This window comes from Capricornis sumatraensis, chromosome 16, assembly GCF_032405125.1.
Source record: "Capricornis sumatraensis isolate serow.1 chromosome 16, serow.2, whole genome shotgun sequence".
Lineage (NCBI taxonomy): Eukaryota > Metazoa > Chordata > Mammalia > Artiodactyla > Bovidae > Capricornis > Capricornis sumatraensis.
Genome location: NC_091084.1, coordinates 3,370,126 through 3,379,157, shown reverse-complemented (window position 1 = coordinate 3,379,157; position 9,032 = coordinate 3,370,126). Strand labels below are relative to the sequence as shown.

General features: G+C 43.0%; 1 pseudogene; it reads left to right on the top strand.

Moving 5' to 3' along the window:
• The first annotated feature begins 2,961 nt into the window (after positions 1-2,961).
• Positions 2,962-3,996, top strand: LOC138092087 (transmembrane protein 268 pseudogene; annotated as a pseudogene).
• Positions 3,997-9,032: the final 5,036 nt, after the last annotated feature.

Here is a 9,032-nt window from a genome sequence, read left to right as displayed (position 1 = left end):
TTCCCTATTTTCTTCAATTTGAGTCTGAATTTGGTAATAAGGAGTTCATGATTTGAGCCACAGTCAGCTCCTGGTCTTGTTTTTGTTGACTGCATAGAGACTCTCCATCTTTGGCTGCAAAGAATATAATCAATCTGATTTTGGTGTTGACCATCTGGTGATGTCCATGTGTCGAGTCTTCTCTTGTGTTATTGGAAGAGGGTGTTTGCTATGACCATTGCATTTTCTTGGCAAAACTCTATTAGTCTTTGCCCTCCCTCATTCCATATTCCAAGGCCAAATTTGCCTGTTATTCCAGGTGTTTCTTGACTTCCTACTCTTGCATTCCAGTCCCCTATAGTGAAAAGGACATCTTTTTTTGGTGTTAGTACCAAAAGGTTTTGTAGGTCTTCATAGAACTGTTCAACTGCAGCTTCTTCAGTGTTGCTGGTTGGGGCATAGACTTGGATAACTGTGATATTGAATGGTTTGCTTTAGAGATGAACAGAGATTATTCTGTCATTTTTGAGATTGCATTTAAGTACTGTATTTCAGACTCTTTTGTTGACCATGATGGCTACTCCATTTCTTCTGAGGGATTCCTGCTTGCAGTAGTAGATATAATGGTCATCTGAGTTAAATTCACCCATTCCAGTCCATTTTAGTTCGCTGATTCCTAGAATGTCAATGTTCACCCTGGCCATCTCCTGTTTGACCACTTCCAATTTGCCTTGATTCATGGACCTGACATTCCAGGTTCCCATGCAATATTGCTCTTTACAGCATCGGATCTTGCTTCTGTCACCAGTCACATCCACAACTGGGTATTTTTTTGCTTTGGCTCTATCCCTTCATTCTTTCTGGAGTTATTTCTCCACTGATCTCCAGTAGCATATTGGGCACCTAGTGACCTGGGGAGTTCCTCTTTTGGTATCCTATTATTTTGCCTTTTCATCCTGTTCATGGGGTTCTCAAGAAAGAATATGAAGTGGTTTGCCATTCCCTTCTCCAGTGGACCATATCCTGTCAGATCTCTCCACCATGACCCACCTGTCTTCAGTTGCCCCACGGGCATGGCTTGGTTTCAATGAGTTAGACAAGGCTGTGGTCCTAGTGTGATTAGATTGACTAGTTTTCTGTGAGTATGGTTTCGGTGTGTCTGCCCTCTGATGCCCTCTTGCAACATCTACCATCTTACTTGAGTTTCTCTTACCTTGGGCATGGGGTATCTCTTCTCAGCTGCTTCAGCAAAGCACAGCCTCTGCTGCTTACCTTGGATGAGAGGTATCTCCTTACCGCCACCGTTCCTGACCTTCAAAGTGGGATAGCCCCTCTAGAGAGAGGCATAATTGTATATGCACGCTGATAAGTGGCAATCCACTCCACTACTCTTGCCTGTAAAATCCCATGGACAAAGGAGCCTGGTAGGTTACAGTCCATGAGATTGCAAAGAGTCAGACATGACTGAGTGACTTCACATATCACAGCAATATCATTTCACAATATGAGTCCCTATATTGAGGCCTGACAACCATAAGTAACTTCAATGGCTATGACAGAGTCATTTATTCTAATTAAACTATCCATACTTCTGCTGGCCCCACTACCTTCAGCAAAGCACCTCTAAACCTACCTTGGAGAAATTGGCAGCCATCAAAGATATATTTTCTTAATGTCTTATTAAAACATCTATTAACTTCCTTTTGAAAATATTGTTAAAAGTTTGTCAAGCAAGAAAAATTCTATCTGCCTTTCATCTATCTAATGAATGGGAAGTCTATAACGTATGGTGAAATAATGTGTATGACAACAATAGCACAAGGACTGGGAGGAGGGCAATAGGAGTGTTCTACCGTAGGTTTCTTTGACCACAGTAATATTGCTTTAAGGCAGACAGTGACAAAGACTACAGTATACTAAAGAATCTACAATTATCTCAAAATGGAAATAAAATTAATAAAAATGCATACTATAAACTCAAGCAATTATGGGAAAAACACACTGAGATATAGGTAATAAGTGAATAAATAAAATTATTAAAAATACATTAAAGAAGGTAAGAAAGAGAAGTGAGAGTACAAAAATAGATATAATAAGACATATGACATGATCATTTGTATAGAGAAATTCTAAGGAACCTAAAAAATGAAGATAAAAAAATGAAACTATAAGAACTAAAAATTAGAGTACCAAGGTTGCAGAATCCAAGTTCAATGTATAAAAGACCATTGTACTTCTATATACTAGATATAGCATGTAAATTTTTAAAAATGCCATTTATAATAACATCCAAGAAATACTTAAGGTAAGTTTAATAAAATATGTGCAATATCTGTTTACAAAAAGCTATAAGATACTGCTGAGAAGATAAGACCTAAAAAATGGAAGGATATACCATATTTATGGATTGCCTTCAAGTTGCTGGAACAACTGGATATACATATGGAAAAAAGTAAATTCTGAACATTATCTCGCAACATACACAAAAATTACCTGGAAATTAATCATAGACATAAATGTAAAAGTTCATGTTATAAAACTTCCAGTAGAAAATATTCTCAACCTTGTGGTGACCAAAATTTCTTTTTTAAAAAAAGTACTTATTTTTGGGCTCGGCCCGGGGGCGGGACTCAGGAGGGCGGCGCGGGCGGCAGGCTGTGCCCCCGACCTTCTGCGTCCCCGGGGGCGGTGGTGCGGGCGGCGCCGGTGGTGGTGGGGACGGCCTCCAGTTTGGATGAGAGGCTACAGGGTGAGAGCAGAGGCCTCCTTGATTGGCTCCATCCTGCCCTCTGGTTTGTACCTCTCCCTGCTTGGCAGTTACTTCTCTCCCTCCACCTTTGCCAAGCCAGGAGCCTTCTTCCCTGCTCTGAGAAGCCTCCAGAAGAAGTCTTCCCTCAATCCAAGATAGGTGAAGCTGAGCTGGCTATTCTAGGATGAACCACGGCTCCAAGAAGGGGAAGTAGGAGTCCTGCTGGTGCTGCTATGGTGTGTGAACTGCAGATGGACCCCGGTGGGGCAGCTGGCCCCTTGCCCACCTCCTCCCTTGGCTGGAGTCCCTTGACTGGCAGAAGCCCTCCTGGCTGGGGGCAAGAGCTCTGCAGCGGCCAGGTCCTTACGGTGCTCCGGATCGACAATACTTGTGTGCCCATCTCATTTGACCTGGGAGCTGCTGGAGAGCAGCTGACTACCTGGGGAATTCAGGTCCCAGCTGACCAGTACAGGAACCTGGCTGAGAGAGCCCTCTTAGAGCCCCAAGTGAGTAGATACATCATCTACAACTCGAGGCCCATGTGGCCGGCCTTCGCTGTGGTGTTCTATGTGGTGGTGTGGGCCAACATCTACTCCACCAGCCAGATGTTTGCCCTGGGGAACCACTGGGCAGGCGTGTTGCTCATGACCCTGGCTGCCACGAGCCTCACCCTGACTCTCGTGCTCATCTTTGAGAGACACTAGAGGAAGGCCAACACCAACACAGACCTTAGGCTGACAGCTGTCAACGGAGCCCTCCTGAGACACCGGATGCTGCTGGGGGTGATGGACACGGTGGAAGGTTGCCAGAGTGTGATTCAGCTCTGGTTTGTCTATTTTGATCTGGAGACCTGTGTGCAGTTTTTGTCCGATCACATTTGAGAGATGAAGATGAGCCAAGAGTCCTTGCTGAGAAGCGAATTGAGTCAGCTGTGTGTTGTCATGGAGACTGGGGTAAGCCCCACAGCTGCCGAGGGGCTGGAGAACCTGCTGTAGGAAACTCCTCTCCTGCCCAACCATCCGGGATCCACGGAGAAGCCATTCATGCAGACTGAGCTTTGCCAGCTTATTCCTGAGGCTGAGCTGGAGGAAATGGCCCAGCAGCTGCTGGCAGTGTTTGGTGGCTACTACATCCGGCTCCTTGTGACCTCTCAGCTTCCCCAGGCACTGGGGACATGACACATGGACTCTTCAAGGATTCCATGCCCCTGCCAGCTCATAGAAGCCTACATCCTGGGCACGGGGTGCTGCCCATTCCTGACCAGGTGACCTTGGAGCGAAGGTACTCCTCTTCCTCCAGGACTGAAGGTGAGGTCAGGGAGGCCTTGGAGCCCCGGGGTGGCTGACGGCGAGGCTCTGGGGTTCCCTGAGGCTGTCACTCATGTCAGCACTGGGGATCCAGTGTTCACTCCAGGACCCTGCACCAGAATGGCTTGTCTATAGTGCACACTGACCCCTGGCCTTTGCAGAAGCTGATGGTCCCACTCTGAGCTACTTTCTGTGCTGCTTAGAACCGTTGACATGAGTGGAAGGGGCCCCTCACCCATCCCTTTCATTGTCTGTTGAGCCCCGAAAATGCGAAGATGACCAGACGGGGCTGAAAGTGGGCCCAAAGCTTGCTCTCAGGCGATGCTCCGGTCCTCACCTGCTTCGTGTCAGATGGAGACTCAGGGAGGACTCTGCTCTGTGTGGCGTTGCCTTGAGCCCCTTAAATTATAAGATGCCCCCTTCCCAATCTGAAGCAAAGCAGTAAATTCTCAGAATGTTCTCCACTTTTAAGTTGTTCTTGCCCTACATTTTTGGAAAAATGATGTCACTTGGGCTTATCTGCTAGCACACAGGCCTTCAGGAGACAGAAGGAAGGAATGAACAGCATGTAACTACTAATGAGAAGATTTGGAAGAGACTGATCCTGTCTGATCAGAGGACTTACTTTGTTCCAAGGCACACATGTCTGCGGGTGTGGTCTCACCGCAGACAGAGAATGGCAGTCCTGTTCCCTCACACTAAAGCTGTCCTGCAGTGAAGCGAAGCCTCTCCCTCGTGGAATTCCATGAAGAGCTCAGAGGCTTCCAGGTGCTCTGCTTCTGAAAAAAATATGAAGACCCATTGTTCCCCGGGCCCAAATCTAAAGACCCCAGCCTGGCATTTAAAGGCTCCCCAGTGCCGAAGACCTGGCCATCATCTGCAATTTTGGCTTCATTGCCCATAAAAATCCTTCATAGGTTGAAAATGTTCCTAAACTGACATAGCTATTCTTTTGCATCTGTTGGATTCCTATGCATGCTTTTTTTAAAAAAAAGATGTTTTAAAATTGAGGTATAGATGTAAGATATACTATGTAAGTTTCAGGTGTAAAAAAAAAAAACCCTATTTTTAATTGAAGGATAATTGTATTGGTTTCTGTCATACATCAACATGAATCAGCCATAGGTATACATATATCTCTTCCCTCTTGAATCTCCCTCCCACCTCCCACCCCATACCACTGCAAAATTTTCTTAATAAGCAAACTGTAGAAGAAAAAGTGGATAAATTGAACTTTATCAAAGTAAGAACTTCTGATCTTTGAAAGATATCATTAAGAAAATTAAACAAACAAACAAACATGCCTTTTGCAGATTGAGAAAAAATAAAGCAATACATGTATCTCACAATAGACTTGAATCCTTAAAAGAACATGTGAAAGACTATCTTTATCATCAGAGTTTGGATAGAGTTTTGAACAGACACAGAAGGTACCTATACAGAAGAAAGGATTGCTCTATCTAACTACCTCACAGTTGAAACTTTTGAATGTGAAGAGTGTTATAAACAAAAGAGAAAAAGACTGACTTACAAATTTTTCTCTACACATTTACTGACCAACTCTTTAAAAATCAATAAAAATATGAAATAATTCAATAGAAAAAAAAACAGGTGATTCACAAAGGAAAGCCTATTGGCCTTATAAACACATGAAAAGATGTCAACCATCACTAATAATTAGATATCTAAAAGTTAAAACAACTATATCATATAATTTCCACCCTCTACCTGGCAAACACTTTCAATCTGATGATCACAGGACACTCTGCTCTGATTGAAGGGGACTGGTTCTCATTCTTGTCTCAGTTTAGGGGACCTGAACCCTACAAAGACTTCCCAATCCTCCTCTGGCTCCATGCACTTCCCAGAACTGATTTTTTTATTTCTCAATCTTGTGTCTCAGATGGTAAAGGATCTGTCTGCAGTGCAGAAGACCCGAGTTCAATCCCTGGGTCCAAAAGATCCCCTGGAGAAGGGAATGGCAACTCACTCCAGTATTCTTGCCTGGAAAATCACATGGCCAGAGGAGCCTGGCAAGCTATAGTCCATGGGGTCACAAAGGGTCGAATACAACTGAACAACTAACACTTTCCCTTAACGCTACAGCTTTTCTCTCTGCTTCACGATTTATGGCTTGTGTATCTGTTTCCTTGACTGAACCATGTGCACGTGGAAAGCACACTGAACAGTACCTCTCCTTTCTGTATCCCCACTCCTGCACTCTTTGTGGTTGGTAGTGGGCTTGTGATGAATGTTTGCCACAGTGAATACAAACCTTCTGTTTTCTTCCAGAAAAGTACAGAAGCCAGTTGCTGACAAGTTAATCTGAGTTTTTGTAATTTGGGCTTATAGTTTATAAATTATGGATGAATCTACTTCAGAAAGCTATGTGTCAAAGGGTACCAGGGAAGAAGTTGATTCTTAGAAGTTAATGCACAGAATGCTTTTACTGCTTATCTCTCTGGATTCTCTAACACATTCTCTGTACATGCTCCAAAGGATTTTCTCCTGGTGGGAGAGACTATGGACAAAAATGATATGAGGCTATTCAGGTATCAGAAACATTTCCATTAGCCATTAATAATTTGTTTCTTATTTGGTAATGTCTACCACTGTAGGCTGTGAGTCCTGAGTTGATATCAATTAAAAAAAATAAGATACCAACCAGAACTAGAGTTGTTTTGAATTAAGATAAGGTCCTCTGTAGCAGCAGAAATTAAAATAATGGCTTTGCTCATCTGTCTCCCTTATGGAACTGTTTTGCAGATCTGATCGTTTTTTAAAATGTGTTTACTTTTAATTGAAGGATAATTGCAATATTGTGTTAGTTTCCACCACACATCAACAAGGGTCAGTTGCAGGTCTACATATGTCCCCTCCCTCTTGAGCCACCTCCCACTCCATCCCACCCCTCAAGTTGTCACAGAGCCCTGGTTTGAGCTTCCTGAGTCGTGCAGCAAATTCCCACTGGCTCCCTATTTCCCATTTGTTAGTGTGTATGCTTCTATACTACTCTTTCCACTTGTCCCACCTTTTCCTTCCTACCCCGCCTCTCCATGTTCATAAATCTGTTCTCTATGTCTTGTTTTTCAGATCTGATTCTGTGTTTAAGGCAGGAATTTTAGGAGGTCTTTGTGGAGGTGGAGAAATCAGGAGAGGAAAGCAGGATATACTAATTTTGGTCAATTATACTCTGCAGAGGAGAAGGCAGCAGGTATGGCTTTGTGTGTGTGTGTGTGTGTGTGTGTGTGTGTGTGTATGTATGTATGCATGGCAAGAGTCAGAGAGGTAAAGTGGTAGGGCAGTGTTAAGATGAATGATTTACTGTTATTTGGTTGTGTATCTGTCTCTTGATTAAACCATAAACATAAAAAAGCAGTTACCTTACTATCAGTTGAAAATTGGCACTTAGGAGACAGATTGAGGCTGAAGGTACAGATCTAGGAATTACCTGCAGAGATGTAATAGCTGAAATTAAGGAGATAGATGAGACCATGGAGGAAAAGAGTCAGAGAGAAGTAAACAAGGACAGGGCTTAGGAAAGACATTCAAAAGACTTTTACTGAACACGTTATTATAGACTGAAGAACAGAGAGTCTGCAAGAGACAGTCCAGCTCTGCCACTTCTTAGCATGGCCTTGAGCAAGCATCTTGAATTCTCTGTGCCTCAGTTTCCTCATCTAATTTTAAAAGTTGATAAAGGCAGAGAATTTAACATCTACCTGGTGCACTCTAAATGCAGTGTTAGTTGTTGTTATTACATGATATAATGGTTAACTGTTTCTGTTGTAGTGGTTGTTGTTATAATGGCTGGGCACTGGGTTAGATTCTCTTAATACAATAATGAAATATATGTGTGTGTGTGTGTGTGTGTGTGTACATATATATATATATATATATATATATATATATATATAAACTGAGTTACTTTGCTATATACCTGAAACACTATAAATCATCTATATTTAAATATGTTTAAAAAAAACTAAAAAAAAAATAATTAGACACGCCCTTACTGTTAAAGAATAATCTAGTGGTAGAAACGAGAAAACAGTTTATTGCAACAATGTGGTCCATGTCACTGTGGAGACAAGTCCAGGGCACCTTTGGGACTGCAGAGGAGGGTGCCATTCCAATGATGGGTGTCAGGAACTGCTGCCTCTTTTCTTTTCTCCTGTCTGTGTTTTTGCCCTGTCCCACCCACACCAGCCACACTGGACATCCTTAGCAGCCCTGAGACCTAAAGAAATTGGATACCTCGACTTCCCACCTGCCCCCAGGCTGTGAGATGCCTCAACCAGTGCTGGGTGACACAAGGTTTTGGCTCCTGAGCTCTGAGGTTGCTTGGAATTCAGTCTTGCTGAGAGTGTAGACAATGCCTTCCTTGCCCTAGCTCATTTCCATTTACCCAAATTGCCTTTTGTGTTTTCCATAGAAATGAGAGCTTCTAGCTGGGCCCATCCCTGTGGAAGCTTCGAGGAGATTAACAGGCCCCATTGGCATATTCTGTTTATTTCTCATTTTCCGGTTTTATTAAAAACTCAAAATTCATCTCTTTCTCTCGTTGATGCAAGGGAGAGGAGATTCAGCACTTTGTTAGTAGGTTACGTATAACATGGGCTTCCTTGGTGTCTCAGTGGTAACGAACATTGAAAGTCAACACTGTAAGTTGAAAAAGAACACAAAAGTGTTAAAGAACCCACCTGACAATGCAGGAGATATGAGTTTGATCTCTGGCTCAGGAAGATCCCCAGGAGAAGAAAATGGCAACCCACTCCAAGATTCTTGCCTGGGAAATCCCATGGACAGAAGAGCCTTGTGGGCTACAGTCTACAGGGTTGCAGGAGTTAGATAGGACTTAGCAACTAAACAGCAACAGCAAATACATATAACATACATTTGATTTGCAGCCACTGTTTTATGGTTGATTAACATCATATTTGCTGGCTTGGAGTGAAAACCATATGTGAATTTCCCTAGTTGCTGATGCTAGATGA